Source organism: Hyaena hyaena, unplaced genomic scaffold, assembly GCF_003009895.1.
Source record: "Hyaena hyaena isolate Hyena2069 unplaced genomic scaffold, ASM300989v1 scaffold_1541, whole genome shotgun sequence".
NCBI lineage: Eukaryota > Metazoa > Chordata > Mammalia > Carnivora > Hyaenidae > Hyaena > Hyaena hyaena.
In genome coordinates this window covers 69,202-87,164 of record NW_024082178.1, presented here as the reverse complement: position 1 = coordinate 87,164, position 17,963 = coordinate 69,202, and the positions used below count along the sequence as shown (strand labels likewise).

The 17,963-nt window shown below is 48.5% G+C and overlaps 1 pseudogene; it reads left to right on the top strand.

Annotated features, from left to right (window-relative positions):
- Positions 1-542: 542 nt before the first annotated feature.
- Positions 543-983, top strand: LOC120225974 (annotated as a pseudogene).
- Positions 984-17,963: the final 16,980 nt, after the last annotated feature.

Sequence of the window (17,963 nt, the reverse complement as noted above, 5' to 3'; positions counted from 1 at the left end):
GAGGCAGTCCTAATTTCTTTATTTTAGAGAATTTTTAAAAATGTTTTATTTGTTTCTGAGAGAGACAGCGTGAGCAGGGGAGGGTCAGAGAGAGAGAGGGACACAGAATCTGAAGCAGGCTCCAGGCTCTGAGCTAGCTGTCAGCACAGAGCCCGATGCGGGGCTTGAACCCACGAACTGTGAGATCATGACCTGAGTCAAAGTAGGACACTTAACCAACTGAGCCACCCAGGTGCCCCAAACAGTCCTAATTTCTAATGTTTTTGTGTGCGCGTCCTTATAAGCACACTAGAATCACTTTTGCTCAAGATTAGGTTGGGAAAACTCGGTTTCAGTTGCAGGAATCTTAGAGTGTCTGTGCATTTTACAGGACAAGCAGAGGAGGAGAGAAGGGGGGCAGAGACACGGAGCCCTTAGTGTAGGACACGTAACATGCCAGGAGTCTGCACAGTTGGTATGTTTGGTTCTCTCAGGGGTGGGCAGTAGTACTCTGATCTTAACACTGAGGACTTTCCCCTGGCTGGCAGCGTGGAGGCCGCATGATGCCTGGAGTTACCGTAAAAGACGTGAGTTTGTCAGAGCTCTGGCAGCCTTCCTCAAAAAGTCTGGGAAGCTGAAAGTCCCTGAGGGAGTGGACACTGTCAAGCTGGCCAAGCATAAAGAGCTTGCTCCCTACAATGAGAACTGGTTCTGCACACAGGCTGCTTCCACAGCACACCACCTGTACCTCTCTGGGGTGGCGCTGGGGTCGGCTCCATGACCAAGATCTACGGAGGACGTCAGAGAAATGGGGTCGTGCCCAGCCACTTTAGCAGAGGCTCCAAGAGGGTGGCCCGCAGGGTCCTCCAAGCCCTCTGTAGAGGGGCTGAAAATGGTGGAAAAGGGCCAAGATGGGGGCTGCAAACTGACACCTCAGGGACAGAGAGATTTGGACAGAATCGCCAGACAGGTGGCAGCTGCCAACAAGAAGCATTAGAACAAATGCTGGGCTACTAAACTGCCTCATTTGTAAGTAAGTAAATAAATAAATAAATAAATAAATAAATAAAACTGAGGAGACTAGCTCAAATAAGCTCAGCAGCCCACCCAAGCTGCCTGGCTACGAAGCAATGATACCTACCTTTGAACCCAGATCTGACTCTAACACCTGTGGCTTCTCCACTGTGGTGTAAGTCATTCATTCTGTTCTCAGGAAACTTTGTCATTCTTGGGGAGGTAACATTTACAAACATGAAAACTCAACATACAGATGGGAAATAACGTGTTACATTATGACAAATGATCAGCCCTGTTAATGAGGTAAGTCACCCATCTGTTGTGAAATGTGGCCCATGTGTATGCCGAAGTTACAGTCCCAGTGGAATACATTTCCATGTCTTCATTATTTCTTAAGGGCAGCAAATTCAATGGAGAATGGAGTTCCTTTCAACCCCATGTAGGGACTGGAACTCAGAGGTGTCCAGACCTTCCAGTCAAGACGCTGACGCTGCTCAGGAGGCCACCCTGCACTGTCAGTGTCATGTCACGTGCTTGATGATGCCACCATGTTGCAGAGATGGAGGTAGTGCCGAGGGTTGCCCACCAGCAGGTAGCCAGAGCCGTAATACTTTGCGAGGACTGTCAGCAAGGACAATACTTGCCATTCCATAAATGGTCCCCGGGTACCTGCTACACAGAAAGCACAACATTGAAACCTGCCAGCTTCTGGCTTCCGATAGAAGGAGACAGAAAACAACAACTGTGTAAGAAGAATGCCAGTTGATAGATACGCATAATATACTCTGGCACTTCCCAAGGGGAGTGAGTTCCCTGCATCTAATGGAGAGATCAGTGGAGGAGGCATTTAACAGAGGCCTTGAAGTATGTGTAGGAGTCCAATTGACAGCGGCAGGAAGGAAAAACAGAAGCTAATACTCAAGGAGAATGGAATCTGTCTAAATAGCCGTGAGTCATCCAGCTCGTCTGGACGGTGGAATATATGAGAGGGAGTAGTAATAAGGCTTATTTTCTGGGCTTGCACTTCACCTTGAACTTCAGTCTATTTAAGATTCATCACTTCTGGCTTGTCCTCCTGGGGAGACCGGACTCTCCCAGTCAGCAGGCGGCCTCACTAGTGGGCAGGGGACCCAGCAGCTCGCCTGTGTGTGTGCATACGACGGCCAGGGATGCAGGGGCCGCAGTGGTTTCCCCAGTAAGAAACCAGGCTTAGTTTGAGAGGACGAGCCTCACTGGCCTGGGAAGAGGATCCGGCCTGGTTCCTGATCTCCTGCTTTCTCTGTCCCAAAGCTCTCGGTCCCTGGAGCCTGGCTCAGCTCCGCGTGCAGCCAGACGACACCTAGAAGGCCACGTCTCACAGGGGCCCCTCTCCTCCCAGGTTCCCAAAGCCTCTGGGGTGGGCAGCCAGCACCTCTTTCCATCTGGCTCCAGGCAATGGCTACCTACCAATTAAGCCATAGAGGTTTGCCCTTAGGATACAGTCTGAGTGTCAGTCTGAGGTTTAAAACCAAACCAAACAAATTCCGCCTCCTTGCATCTTAAACCGTTGATTCCCGGCGAAGTATCTTCTTTTTTTTTTTTTTTTTAATGTTTTATTTATTTCTAGGAGAGAGAGAGAGAGACAGCGTGAGCAGGGAAGGGTCAGAGAGAGAGGGAGTCACAGACTGAAACAGGCTCCAGGCTCTGAGCTGGCAGTCAGCACAGAGCCCGACGCGGGGCTCGAACCCACGAACGGCGAGATCATGACCTAAGTGAAAGTCGGACGCTCAACCGACTAAGCCACCCAGGCACCCCTCCGGCAAAGTATCTTCTAAAACCACACCAGGGACAATCAGCCTTCCCGTGAACAGAAGCGAGCAATGTAAAAGCTTGCTCTCGGGGGCACCTGGGTGGCTTAGTCGGTGGAGCACCCGACTCTTGATTTCAGCTTAGGTCATGATCTCTCAGTTCATGAGTTCGAGCCCTGCGCTGACAGTGTGGGGCCTCCTTGAAATTCTCTCTCTTCCTCTCCGCTTGTGCTTTCGCTCTCTCTCAAAACAAACAAATAAACGTAAAAAAAAAAAAAAAACTTGCATTCACTCTTCCCTCATTTCCTTGCCCTGTGAAAGCATCTGGTTCTAAAGTGGGCCCCAGTTTATCAGTATGATGCCTGCTACCCATCACAGCGGATTGAGGAGTTGTTGGAAATGCAGATGCTGGGCTCACCCCAAGCTGAGAGATAGGTCCGTGGGTTTTATTTTTTATGTATGTCCCCCCAAGTGCCATGGCAGAAATAACTGCCTCAGGCAAATGCCTTATAACAGCAGCTATTCCCATTTCCTATTCGTTGCATCCCAGGCGTTCCGAACATCAACTAACACAGCACTTTCTCAATTCATGGGAGCAGGATGCCAGTCTATTAACTGGAAAGAGAGCAGGTAGCTTTTCCTCAGTGGATCTGACTGGAAAGCAACTTCTCTTGGAGCCTAGATTGGCATCTCACTGCCTGAAGAACAGCATGAGGATGATGGTCTGGTTCAATGTCCTCTCTATGCACTTGGAGAAAGAGAACTGGCGTGCCCAATAGTAAAGAGCTCTGGACCTGTGGCCTCACTTCCCCTGCTGGTGCTGCTTCGGGATCACTCACCCGTTCCATCCTCTGGCTTGGGTGAGGATGACATGTATGAGCAGATGAGACACTTGTGGGAAAATCATGTTCTAGAAGTGTGTGAGGTGAGGTATACTGTTTTGACTTGGACTTTTCCTTTTTTTAAAAAAAATTATTTATTAGTTGAGAGAGAGAGAAAGAGAGAGAGAGAGAAAGAGAGAGAGAGAGATCTTGCAAATGGTGGAGGGAGGGGAGAGAGAGAAAAGAGAGAGAGAGAGAGAGAGAGAGGGAGAGAGAGAGAGAGAGAGAATCCCAAGCAGGCTCCATGCTGTCAGCACAGAGCCCAACATGCGGCTTGAACTCATGAACCATGAGATCAGGACCTGAACCAAAATCAAGAGTTGGACACTCAACCAACTGAGCCATCCAAGCACCCCTAACTTGGACTTTTTCTGAGCTTTGTTTTGAGGCCGTAGCAACCACTGACATCATAGAGCATCTTAGAACCATTGAAGAAAGGAGGAATTCCAGATCTGGGGACTTGGTGAGCAAAAATTCTCTACTTCCACCCCAGCATGAGCATGGCTTCTTTGTTGGAGTCTGGACCCCTAGAGCACAGGAGTCAGCCACCAGCCACAGGGACTGTCTAGGCTGCCAGGGATCACCAGAGGCAGCAGAAGAGAGGAGGGTGGACATCAGGAACATGGGAAGCCAGGAGGCCACAGTGGGAAGCCCAAGGAGGCTGGGAGGGTGGGCGGAGACAGTGTGGCTGCTTTGGTCACTCACTGGCTCAGATCTCTGGCCGTGCATGATCACACAGCCTGCCGCCAGGAAAGTGGATCCTTCATGGAATGATGCAAGGACTATGCACTTATCTGCTTTACGCCATCAGGAAGTGTAAGCGTAGTGTCTGCTTTTTACAAATCGCTCGGTGCTTAATGACGGGATAACGACAGACCAAGAGTGACACAGCACGGAACCTTTCCATCTTCAGAGGAAAACTGCTCTTAGCCACACTCTCCCAGGGAAACCATCCTCTCTTTCCAGAAGGCAAGCATCTCCGGCTACTCGGAGCTGCCTATTGACCCCCATTTCTCTTCAGCCCATTAGTCAGAGGTAGAGCTGTTCTTGGATAACACCCTTACACACCCTTACACACATGCACGTGCACACACACACACACACACATTTAATCTGTTTACTTTTGGATCTTTGTCCAGAAGCCTCCAGAAGTCCATCCCAAATCCTGGGTTCCCAGGTCAAAATGTTTGTAGCAAGAAAAACCATTCTCATCTGAAACTTTTAATAGCAAACAAATAAAGTGATCCAGGCTCCAATGGTCCAGGCAAGGCCACCCTGAATAGGGCTGTGAATATCACAATAGGAGATTGTTTTTAAAGTGTTTTAATGAGGCTCAAAGCATCCTACATAATATCAGCCTCCACTTCAGTCCTCCTGATAGGCTCCAGTAAATAACACGAGTTGACAGGAATAAAACAGCTTGCTCAGGAGTAATTGAGTGGAATTAGAATGAACAGACAAGAAAGAAAAATTGGTGCTTGGGTCACAAGGAACTTTTTGTTGGGAACGCCCTGGGGGGATTTGGTGGGATGTGGCCCTGCTGACTAATCACCAGTATAGAAAGTTTACAGCCTCTCCACCATGCCACCGTCTTCAATAACTTGAAAAGCACAAGAGGTGGCTGTTAATTTCAAAGACAGTTATATGAAGCTTTTATTGAGTGTGGCACAGAGTATATCGTTAGCAGCCTGTGAGATAATGAACCCTTTAAATAGGGTTTTCAAAAAAAAAAAAACCATTTTATTTTTGCTTGAGCCAAAAGAACAGCAATGTTCTCCTGTTATCTGAAAGCTGAAAAAATGTCTATAAAGTAGGATCTCTCCGTTGCACCCAGGAAGAGCCGCTTTCTTCCTCGAGGCAATCCGCCATGCCACAGAATCATGGACACTTAGCCGGACTGAGCTGGTGTTGTCAGGGCATGCCTCTGCCAGGGAGGAAGGGGTTAAATGTGCTGGCTGCCACCCTAATGAACTCTGGCTCCTGAGCCTTCTCTCCCCCACCCTGGACTGACAAGACTGGGAAGCAGTGGGGGCCCTCCTACCCCTCAATGTCATGAAGTGGGCAAATCAGAGATCCAACTAGTGGCTCCTTGAATTTGAAGAGAAAGAAAACCAACCCATGACAAATGTCGGACTCCGCATGCGTCCTCTGGGGGTGTTCGGGGGCTGGAGATGGTGGATGAGGAGCAAGGTGGGCAGACAGTACCTGTCCGGTCTAGAACCATTTAGGATGGGCTGCTCTGACCTCTCGATGCTGTACGTGAGGGATGGGTGAGGTGAAGTGAGCCGTTGACAGGTTTGGCATCTCCAAGCCACGGTGGGTGACCAGGGGCCCTCCTCCCTTCACCCTGTGGCAACATCTGTGACTTTGACCCACAGAGTGCCTTGTGCTTTTATCATTTTCTCTGCCTCCTCCTCTCCCTTCCTCTCCTCCTCTTCTCCCTCTCTCTTTCTCTTTCCCTTCCTCTTCCCTCCCCCCAGCCCCGCCCTGATGGCACTAGGTGTATAAATGCATAAAGAGATTGAGATGGAGAAATGTGTCTAGCCCTCTTTGGAAGTCATCTGTTGATCCCTCGTCCTATTATTCTTGTATTCGATATTCTTTAACCCCTTGCCAAGACCAGGGCTTATAAGTGTGAGGGAGGCAGACATGGCTTCCCTCTCCCTCCCTCTACCCCCAACACGCAGGCCGGTCCTGCCTGGCACAGCTGGCAGTGGTCGGGGACAGTGTTGATGAACAGACAGGTGTTACCCCGACTGCAGGACCAGGTAGGTGTGTGACTGGTCTTTGCTGTGTCCCTCCCTCATTCCACAGTGGATGTGTTGTGACAACAATGGTTTTCCCCATAAGACTCCCTGGGCTGAAGAACAATGGGACCAAATCTGACTGACCAAGGACTGAAAAACAAAACAAAGAAACAGGGCTTCTCTGAGCCAGTCCTGTGGAGCAGATAATGTAAACAGAAAGATTAATGAAAGGAGAATGAATTATTTCCTGCCTCCGCACTGGCAACAGGCAGCATCTAAGAACTTAATTTGGTCTTGTTGGTAGCAACATATCCTGGCTTCACTCTGATTTTTTTTTTAAGACATACTTCTGTCCCTCACATGATATGGGGCATTTAGCCTGTTCCAGGAGTTTATTCTGCAATGTGCCTCAAGTTTGACCTCTTCCCAAGCTGTAAGTTCTTGCTAGCCCAGGAAAACTTCTAGAAGCTTCTGGGATCTGGTGCGCCCTGAAGGAAAACTCCCAGTCTCCTTTCCAGCAGTTTGGGAACATGCTGGGAGCTGTGTCCGTGGGAGTCTGGAATGCTTCAGAAGGCAGCTTGTCGGCTGCATCGCCTTGGAGCCACGTGCAGATTTCTGCTGGTCTAGGGAGTATCCAGAAGCCAGAGAACAGACTTGTTTTAGGAAAAGAGGGAACTGCTTCCTCTAATGCTGTCAGGAAGCAAAACAGTCTCTGGGGGTCAAATTTACTTTTCCGCGGGTCTGAACAGAGGCAGGGATAGTTGAACGAATGCACTTTTAGAGTCTCGGTGCTCTCATGGCTAGTGATCCCTTGGAGTGGCGTAGAAACACCCGAGAATGAGACGGAATATGAGCTGCTCTTCCCCATGTCCTGTCTCCACCACAGGGAGCGTCTTGTGTGGCGCCTAGGAATCTGGATTTTTAGGAAACTCCGCAGGTGGTCTTTATGCAACCAGTAGAGTGCCACCACCCATGAAGCGACGGTGAGTGCTGTCACCCAGGGGCTGGCGACACGGCAGGGACGGCAGAAGGAGCTAAGATTGAGATGTTCTGGAGAAGCTCTTTCTTAGGAGAGGTGACCATGGGGGCTGGTAAGGCAAGGGAGAGAGAATGCTCAGTTCGCGGTGCTCCTGAGTCCCACCCAACCATCACCTTCATAAGGATGTCAGCTTGCTGACTCGCCATTCTGGGTGGCTTAATGTGTCCCCAGCAGCCGCCAGAGATGAGGTCAGTTGGAAGAGGAGTGCTGGAAATACCAATATTGCTGGAGATCACTGGTGCATTCCTTTGGGATAGAATGAACCCCTGAGAAAGGCTGGCGGCATTTCTGACCTTTTCGGAGCTTCCATAATCTCCCCTACACGCATTTGACAACGAATCTTCTGGGCAAGGAAGGTTTCCCACTTTTTCACAGGGAAGGAAAGAGCTTGTGAGCTAGTATCCAAGGTTTGCTCTTTTGAACAGCAAAACACAGGTGACCATTCAGAGCTTCTGTTCTGGCCAACATGGGGCATGGATGTCTGAAGTGGACAGACTAGCTATGCCTCAAGACCCAGGTGGGTCAAAGCCATGATGGGATTTGGCCTCTGAGAGGATAGCTCTGTGCCACCAGGTACCCAGGAGGCTGGGGACAATGCAGCACCAGTCCATCAACAACTATCTACTGAGCCCCTGCCATTGCCAGACACTCTTCTGGACTGTTTGTCTTATGAATTAACATTGACAGCACACGCAGGGGACCCATGGGCTGCACTGCAGCTTTTATAACTGACTGTGACACCACCCCAACCCACCCTTTACATCCCTGGCACTCATCACTCTGCAGAGTGAGTCTGGTTATAACAATTTCCGGAGGATTCAACACATTCCCCCTTCACACTCAGCCTCCACGAAGTTCTGTCTTCAGGGTGGACTGAGGAGGCTTCTCATCAGGAGGCTGGGGCACTAGCCATCTTGCCTTGTGATATGAGAGTGGTAGGTTAGTCCCGGCAGACGAAGTCTGGGTAGGTGGAAACTCCTTTTCTTGGGAATCTGAGTGACGGCTGCAGGAATCATTTAGTCCAGGGGATCATCCATCAAGACAACCTACTGAAGGAGCTCTGAGAGTCAGGGAAGCACTCATCGCTTGTGTTCTTTGTGTCTTCCACACGACCCCAGCTCCGAATGGAGAAATGTGGAGGTCATTTGCATGCAGCGAGGGCTTCAGAAGAGATATTTCTTCCTCCCTCATTCTGCCAAGACAGCCTTGCCCTGGCTCGATGGCAGCGGCCCTAGAGAAAGTGTCCCCAGCAAGGAGTCTCCTCTTGCTCCCATAATGCTGGTCCCTCTTCCCGGTCTTCAGACCGGAGTGGGTGGTGGGCATCTCAAACCATTCCCCTCACCCTTCTAGTCTGAGTTGGGAGGCGGCAGAGCTGGAATTTTACAATTCAGTTATTCATCCATCCATCCATTCATTCATTCATCCACCAAATATTTACTGAGCCACGACTGGGCATCTTTGGAACTCACCTGGTGGCCTTCTGGTCCAAGTGCTATATACCCAGTATGCAGGAGGTGGTATTAGATGAGGCCGGGCAGGGCAGGTTAGTCCCGGGAGGTCATGTGGCAGGGCGACCATGAAGGAGGCAGTACTCAACACAGGAGTCTCAGTGGTACCCAGGAAGCCTTCGGCAGGCAGTGTGGCATGGGGAGAAAGCTGATACCGTGGAGCTCCCCGGGTCTGTAAAGCTGGTCTGCAAGCCTCCTCCACTGAGCTGCTGCCCCACACTCTCAGTGCCCAGCTCACCTGAGCGTGAAGGCCAGGTACAGACCCGGAACAGACATGTTTCCCTTCAGGGGCAGCACAGAAAGGATCCGAATGCTTAGATGGTTGTAGTCCATTCCCTGAGGTGGTTAGCAGGGAGATCGCAGAGGCCCTGATATTTGGGACTTGCCCTAGAGGTTTCTCTGTCTGGGAATCCCGTCGGCATCCTTCCTGTAGCAAGCAGGCTGAGCGGGGTGCCGGGAGCGCATGCCCAGAGCCACTGACTCTGAGAGCGTGCGCCAAAGGCTCCCAGTTGTTCCCTCTGCGCATGCTCCCTTTCCTCCGCGCCCGACGGCCTTTCTTTTTCACAGTATGCTTGACTGTCCCTGGGACTAAATAGGGCCTTTTGGATGTACCAAGTGTCGCCTCCTTCCATTTCATAGACTTACATGGAGAAGGATTTTTTCCTTTTTCTTTTTTTATTAAAAATTTTTTTTTAACATTTGTTCATTTTTGACAGACAGAGACAGAGTGTGAGTGGAGGAGGGACCGAGAGAGAGGTAGGCCCAGAATCTGAAGCAGGCTCCAGGCTCTGAGTTGTCAGCACAGAGCCTGACACAGGGCTCGAACTCCCGGACTGCAAGATCATGACCTGAGCCCAAGTCGGACAGACGCTCAACCGACTGAGCCACCCAGAAGCCCCATTTTTCTTTTTCTTTTAAATCAGAGGGTTATTTACGAGGCAGATTAAGGATAGACTCAAACTGTTAAATCATCAAATACTCCACAGTCTGGTACCAAATAGCTGAAGTAAAGAGACCCCGAGCTGATCATGACCCTTGGGTAACACATCACTCTGATCAGGAAGGGATGCGCGGAAAGCTGCTGAAAGCCTGTCTCCACAGCCACATGGCTTTGATCTCTGAGAAAGTGGCGATTAGTGCGGACAGCAAGCCATAGGTCTTGATTAGTCCATTCAAACCAGTGACTGCAATTTCCCCATAGATACCAGCACAGTAAAGTCAGTAAGTGTTGGGCTGAGGTTTAAACAGCTGTCTCTTCAGAGAAAACCCAGCTGTCAGGGGAAGAAGGCTGGACCTGGCTGAGACAAATGTCTACAAACTCTGTGCTCTCAAGTCCAGGGAGAAAGCTGGTCAAAGCATCTACCCGCTACAGATGATTCTGGACTTAAACAAAATCCCTTCAGTGGCCAGCAGCATCTCAGTATAAGTGAGGATCAGCATGCCCTGGTCTGAGAGGATTTCACTGTTCTGCCCCCAAAATGACACCAACCAGGCTACAGACAGCTGTCTGTCTCCTAAACTGGGGCCTCTGGCTTCCGTGGTGGTTGAGTCAATATGGTGGCAGTTCAAGCCTCTAACCAACCCTTCCTTACGATTTCTAGGCAGACAGCTGAGATTCGGCCATGGTTTTATTTTGCAACTTTGGGCTGGTAGATGTAAACGCAGCACTGAGCCCACAGAGTCTGGGGCAGGACCAGCAGGGCACAACCCCAGTGTGCTGGGGACAAGAGGGGCCACAGGTCTCCTGAGACAGTCCCGGCTTATGCCTTCTGTCCCGTCCAGTTTACATTTGCTTCTCCACTACCCCTTCTGGTTTGGGGATGAATTACAGAGACACTGGAAGAGAGGTCCCTTCCCAGTCTCAGGCTCTACTTGAAGGAATTGATGTGCATCAGCCCCTTTGCTTGGGACGAAGGAAGTGTCTGAGCTTAGGTGGGCCGGGTTGAGTTGAGACAAAGGGACCCAGGCTTGGGTCTTCTCTCCCTTCAGGTGCCACAGACTGAGACCTGGCCTGGGTGAGTCAGGGGGCTGAGAGGGCTGAGGGGGCTCCACTGGTGAGGCGTCTTGTAAAATCTGGGGTGTGAAGGAGAATCTTTATACCTTTGTGCTGAACGCAGAGACAGCAGCTGAGAGGACCTGGGGGTGGGGGGTGTTACAGTGGCCCAGTAGCTGGGGAGCAGTTCTGTCACAGGGCTCCAGTGCCCTCCCTCATGGGGTTCCCCCAGGGGATGAGCACACTTGAACCTGAGCACACTGGGGGCTCCTAATAGTCCCCGGGGAGACTCTACGGCAGTGCAAGTGTCCTGTAATTATGCAGACAAGAGCTAAGAGGCACTGAAATGTAGGTGTTCATGTTACCATGACTCGGTGATCACAGCGAACTGGGGAGGCCTGAGAACACTGGCTCACAAGTAAAATAGGTACTTTGGTAAGACCTGACTCAAACGCTGCAGTCTTCTTCCAACCCAAAGTCCATTTCGCTGCTGGACAGCTAGTCCTTTATTACAGGCCCTCCCTTTCCAGAACCTTCCTTGGGGGTACTTCTCTCACCTATCAGACAAGCAAGCTCCCCTGGAGCAGGAAATTCATCTTTGCCTCCCTCACAGAACCTAACCACACTCCGTTCAAGGGGTGCTCAAGCAATAGCGGTTGAATCAATAAGTGAAAGGCAATGAAATACAGTGCGCCAATTCTCCAGCTTGGCAGTGGCTAGCAAAATTTCAAGACTGAACCTACCGAGGAAATTCATAAGACTAATTCATGACACACACACACACACACACACACACACACACACACACACACACCCGCCCACTCCCCGGCCCTTTACGCTCCTTTTTAGTCCAGGAGATACTGGTGATCTCTATGTGCCCTTTATGTTCACTGATAATGGACTGGATTCTCAAAAAGAAAATCCCTTCCTAACTGTGATTTTTTTCTGACCTAGGATCACTTTATTATGTAAATGAAGGTGTGAGGAGGCCTGAGAGAGTGTTTACCTTACTGGAAAAGCTTTAGACTCCAGTTGAAGGACTGGTTTAGAGGTCCAAGTCAGCATCTCCTTCTAGGCACCCATGGGGCCAGAGAGCAAGGAATACTGGTCCTCAGCTGCCATGTTGGATCTGAGTGGCTTCCAGGGGAGTTGGATACTTTTTAATGACACACATTTCCCCTATTTAACCACACATTCCCTGCACAGATGGTATTTATGCTCAGGAGGTGACTCACACTCTCTGTCAGCATACCTTTCTATATTAAATACCCCATTAGGTTTATACTCACTGGGCTTCAGAGGGGGTTGGGTGGTATTAAAAGATCCTCTTCTTTCTTTCTAGGAGGCATGTGGCTTTCGGAATTTACCCCCAAGTTCCCCTTTCTGTGGATTAGACTTTGTGGGACTTCTCTATTTCACATCTGGGTTTGAAGCCAAACTCTACCACTTAACTAGCTATGTGGTCTTGAGATTCTTATTGTCTCTGTGCCTCAATTTAATTACTCATAAAATGAGAACAATATTACTGATCCCATAATGTTGCTGGAAAAATTAAGGGAGGTTGTGGCACTGGAAAGAGATTGAAGCAAATATTTTTTGAATGAATAAGTGACTAAAGGAATAATAAAAGTATAAAAAAATTATTGGCCAACCTGTTGTATATGACGATCATTGTTTATGTATCAGAAACTGTTCTAAGTTCTTGAACACATAGTATCTTACAAGTAAGTGAAGGATTTGGGATGCAAACCTGCATCTCATGGACGTCCAGGATCACGCCTGCTTTTTTAAATGTTTATTTATTTTTTGAGAGAGAGAAAGAAAGAGAGTTTGAGCTGGGGAAGGACAGACAGAGAGAGAATCTGAAGCAGGCTCCAGGCTCTGAGCTGTCAGCACAGAGCCTGATGCTCAGCTCGAACTCACAGACCATGAGATCATGACCTGAGCTGAAGTTGGACGCTTAACCGACTGAGTCACGCAGGCACCCCCAAGATCATGCTTTTAACTTCTACCTGAATTGCCACCTCTGTACTTGTAAGAAACTCCTTTGTCCCTAGAAACATCCCAGGAAAGAATGATGAGGTTGTTTAACTGTGGCGCCCTTTACTTGAATGTAACTGAGATTTTTATGTTTTTAAAACTTACCGAGTTTAAGAGGAAAATATTCCTATGAATTGACATGAACAAAGATCTTGGTGTCTGCATTAAGTAATCAATGCCAAGCACTGGGACCAAGTACCTAGCACCTGTTCCCTGTTACTCTGAGCAAACAATGCCCTGGGCTCAGGCCCAGAAATACTTCACTGAGAGAGGGGACAGACACCAAGTTCTACTTCCTGCTTTCTGCTTGTCAAAAACTGAAGGACATAATGACAATTCTACACCTTAGGCAAATAGGAGTCCTCTCTCTCCAGCTGCTGGAAAGAGTTTCACTTTCCTTGGGCACTGCATTTTCCTGGTTCTGGTAGCTTCCAGTGACTTTGAATTCATCTAATGTCACTATGAAAGAGCGCACAAACGTTTGCTCAGAACTAGGCCAGATTCTGTGTGGTTGCTTCAAAAGCTGGTGGTCTTTGCCTTTGTCGTAAGAACCAAGATAGGAACTATCATTTGTGATTCGGTTACTATGTCCTAGGGGCTATGTCAGGTACTTCGAATATATTGTTAAAGTCAGGGCAGGCTAGTTTATGCCATAATAACAAACCCCACCAAAGTCTTAGTACCTAATAAGTTTACTTCTTGACCTCGTTAAATGTCTACTGCAGGTCAGCTAGGAGGCCTCACTCCACATTTCTTTATATGTCGCTCTGGAATAAAAGAGCTCTACCTTTCCATCTATTACATCCCTAGTTGCCACGGCATGGGGGTGCCCAGCAGTGTCTTCTACTGGCTATTCGATGCTTCTGCACAGAGCAACACGGAGTCCTTCTGCTGTATTTCATTGGCTAGAGCAAGTCACAGGGATAAGTCTAACTTCATCGGGCTAGGGATTTGCAGCCTTACTGTGTGCCTTAAAGGAGGAAGGTGAGAATTTTTAGTGAGCTGCACAAATGACCACCATACTTACGTCATCTATCTTGAAGCTCATGACAGCTCAGTGAGGCAGGTCTCCTATCTTCTCCATGCTGTGGATGGGGCTTAGTTAAGCCAGGGTAAGTAACTTTCTCAAGGTCAGACTGCTAATGAGTAGAGGGTCAGGATTTGAACAGAGAGACTCAGAGCACCTGGGAAACCTTCTGCAGGGTCCCGGAACATGTGGGACAGTATCCTCATGGATTCATTCTTCTTGACCACAATGAGCTTCCCTGCCTTTGAGTTCTCCCTCAATATTATGTTAGTCCTAAGACATAGCTAAAATGTATAACTCCCAGACATCTTTATGTCATCTGAACTTGTGGGACCCACGCAGGCTTCACAATACCTTGCGTTCAGTTCGGCTCTGATGAGACGAGCCCACAGATGGAGTCCAAGATAAATGGGTCCTTGTGCCAGAAGGAACCTTAGAAGGTCATCTCCAGATACCTCACTATATAGCTGAGCAGGGTCTTGCCTTTTACCCGAAACCCATGACCTGACTTGCAATCCGGAGTGCTTTGATTGGCGGACTTTGCCCAAATATTTCTAGGCATGATATCATATTTTTAAAAAAAGAAAAGAAAAGAAAGAGGCATGGAGTGTGGCCCTTGTGGACGAGCTCTGATGTGCTTGAACTTGAATGCAGCTGTAACTGAGGATTAGGCCAGAGTGGAGGATTTAGTATCCTCAGAGTCTGAAATTTCACAGAATCCCACCTCTAGAATTCTTGCACACATTATCAGAAAATCTCTCTGATCTTTTTTAACGCTGCCACCCTGAGATCTTACAGAAACACTAATTGTATGTTTTGAAATCCAGAAAAGGAAAGGAGGTGAGGGACCTTGAGACCAGCCACTCTGGCCGTGGCTAAGCCTGCCCTGGCCATGGCCCCAGGGCTGAGCTCGCCTCTCTGGACTCCCAGCTGGGAAGTACCACCCTGGTTTATTTTCAGAGGTGGAAACTCAAGCAACAATTACCTCCTGTCACAGCAAATTAAAAGCCCAGGCTCACCCGTCCCAGGAGCAGGATGAGCTCAGCCCGTGGCCAGCAAAGGGCCATAATGACAGGCCAAGGCTAGTGCATTTCCTTTAAAGGCATGAGCCACTCGCGAAACACACAAAATAAACAAAGACATAAAAGTCCATAGCAAAGGCCTACAAGTGAGAGCAAGAGTTGGTGCCAAGATCAGAGAGTGTATTTTGATTATGTGGGAGATCAAGGATTACAGCAGCAAGAAGTGCTCAGCGGAGGATGAGTTTGGGTTTGGGTTTGAGATAATGGATGAAGCTATTATGCATGACACTGTAGAGGTTGGGGGGTGAGTGGCCCTGCTTGTCACACACACACACACACACACACACACACACACACAACCACGGCCTCAAGAGCATCACCTGCTTTTCCACTCATTTCCATCAGAATCTCCATCCCTGCATGGATTCCTGCCTGTTTTCCCCTGGACAGAGCAGCCTGGCCCCTCTGCCCCCATTGTTCTTGCTTGGAATCCCTCTCATCTCTTGGGTTCTGTACCTGCTTATTGCCAGGAACTTAGGCAGAACTCACCTCTTTTAAATCACCTCCAGAACTGGTGCTTCTGACCCCCATCGCCCTCTCTTTGCAATTTCCTTCTGTAGCTGTGTCTGCTGCTTTATGTCAATGAGGACGTGTTATGTCAGTTTGTTGGAAGTTAGTTTGGGCTTTGTTATGGTCTAAGGTCTACAGGAGTAGAGATTTTTTATTTTCCCTTATATTGATGCCCCAAATGTTTAACTTTCAAAAAGTGTTTTCATATCCATCATCTAGTTTCGTCTTCAGTATTGCTTGGTGAGGTAAGTGGGTGGGGAAAAACCATTCCTGGCCCCATTGGAACTTATACGGCAGGGTGGCTAAGAACTTTGGCTTGGGCTGGGCAAGCTGCTGATCTCTGTAAGCCCCAGCTCTCTCATCTCCAAAACAGGGATAAAAATAGTTTCTGCCCATAGGTTATTTGAAGGATTAAATGAGCTCACACAGGTAACGTGTGTACCTCACACAGAGAAAGTGCCCAGTAAAATTGTCATGACTTCAACGATGATGGAAATCGGGCTCAGAGAAGTTCACCTCCAAGGGGTAGCAAAGCATGATGGGGAAAGCAGAAGGGGCAGAGCTAGTGGATCCTGGTTCTATTCGCTATGTGCCCTTGGGCAAATTGCTTTGCTTCTCTGATCCTCAGTTTCTTCATCTCTTAGATAGGAACAATACATCGTATATCACATATGTCACAGTGGTTTGGGGGTGATTAATCAACAGGTACTTTTGAAAGCCCATTGTAAAGTGTATCAAAAATGTTTATTTATTAATCCACCTAAATTCTTGCAGGAGGTCAGTGCCGAAGCCAGATTTCCTTATCTTTGGTGTCCTTTCCGGCAATCTGTGCTTTCCACTGGAGCCCCCACAGAGCCTCCATGAATGCTGTTGACCAACTGTGGGCTGGATAGGTGGTCTGCATATCACAGCTCTGGGCACCCAGCATTGAGCAGCAGGGATCCCCAGCCCGCCACCCCTCCCTGACCCTTAGATGCTCTCCGTGGGCAGTGGGAGTGTACAGAGAAAACAGAGCTCAGAAACCAGTCATTTCAGCTGTCCCTGACTCCTGTACCTTATCTCTGCTATTGGCAAAGAGAACAAGAGGGGAGTATGCGAGAGACCGAATGAAACAGAACCTAGTACATTAGGGACAGTGTCACTGGGACTCAGCCTTGGGAGAGGAGAAAGGAACCTTAGAATCTACACAGCTACCTGCACCCCAGATTGCAAAGTAGGCTTTACAGGTGGCTTGTGACCCCCATTATCCATCTCACTGAAATATGAGCTGATGAGCAGGGGAATATTTTACTAGCATTATCCCCATTGGCCTGCAGATTAATTTCTCTGAAGCCAGTTTCTTGTTTGGCTCACAGGAAGAATGTGCTCTGTACTCCACTGCCCTATGTCACTTCAGTCTTGTCCATTGTTCTTGGGCAAATTCAGGTCAGGAACAACTAGTTGACCTGAAAAGAACAGCACAGCATCTTGTGCTCAGAGAACATTCTGCTTTGGACGTTTTGCTTTGGTCGTGAAGTTGTTCAGGAATTGTCTCAAATCCCTTAGATCAAAGTTGCTTTGAAACACTCAAGTTGACCCAGGCTGGGTCAGCGCTGGAGTCATCAGTTCAGCCTCTCCTGAAATACCTTGTTTTCATCTTCCCGACATCTGCATCCCCTTTCTAAGCATTTTTTGCTAAGAACAATTGCGAAGTCTCTGAGATGCTGATTGGATGATGAAGAGGTGGTCAAAGGGCCTGGGGGTGAGGGAAGTCAAGGATGCAGAGATTTGGTCCCAAGCTGTACTGTGGACCCCCAGCTTGGCATTGGGAATATTCCTGAGACCCTCTATTAGGCATATATGATCAGTCTTTAATTGGTCAGAGAGAAGAGGTGGAAGCCAATGAGGCTCTGGATCTGAACCCTGCGGAGAAGATCATAGCATGTCTACTTATTCAAAGAATTACAGGTATCAGAAGAATAGGTCCTTGTAAATTCATTAGGTTCATAGTTTCATCTGTCATCAAAAGAACTTCAATATGGTAGATAATCAAACATATTTTAAAGGAAAAGAAAACCAACAATGTCTAGACTACCTTTTGTATATGATTTTAGTATCTGTGCAATTTTACTGACACTTTCTTAGTGTCTTATCTTAGGAATTAGTTATCTATTTCTGCACAATAATCTACTCCCCCAAATTTAATGGCCTAAGACAAAGATAATGTATTTGTTCAGGAGTCTGTAGTTGGGTCAGGCTCAACATGGCAGTCCCTCTGCTGGTCTCACTGGGGTCAAGTATGCCGCAGTGAGTTGGCAAGTGAGGGTGTTGGGAAGAGAAGAAAGGACAAGTGAGGGGACTGCTAGGTCCAGCT